At 26.4% G+C, this 216-nt stretch overlaps 1 protein-coding gene across 1 annotated transcript in view; it reads right to left on the reverse strand.

The window, feature by feature from the left end:
- Positions 1 to 216, reverse strand: part of LOC119593958 (cathepsin D-like) — a gene marked incomplete at its 3' end in the record, with an annotated part of 10,246 nt that overhangs the window by 5,383 nt on the left and 4,647 nt on the right.

The raw sequence follows: 216 nt of genomic DNA on the forward strand, positions 1-216 counted from the left end.
AGCAAACACTGTATCTCATTTCGAATAATTGATTTAAAAGAAAAATATTTGTAAGAACAGAAAAATAAAGATGATACAAAATATGGAAGAAAATCAGTAAAAAAAAAAAAATTGAATACATGAGAAGAATATTCACTGACGTTGTAATATTTTTACTCACCATTCATTCATGAATATTCACCCAAATTAAGATAATTTTACTCACCGCCCAGAAGG

This window comes from Penaeus monodon, chromosome 33 (assembly GCF_015228065.2).
Source record: "Penaeus monodon isolate SGIC_2016 chromosome 33, NSTDA_Pmon_1, whole genome shotgun sequence".
NCBI lineage: Eukaryota > Metazoa > Arthropoda > Malacostraca > Decapoda > Penaeidae > Penaeus > Penaeus monodon.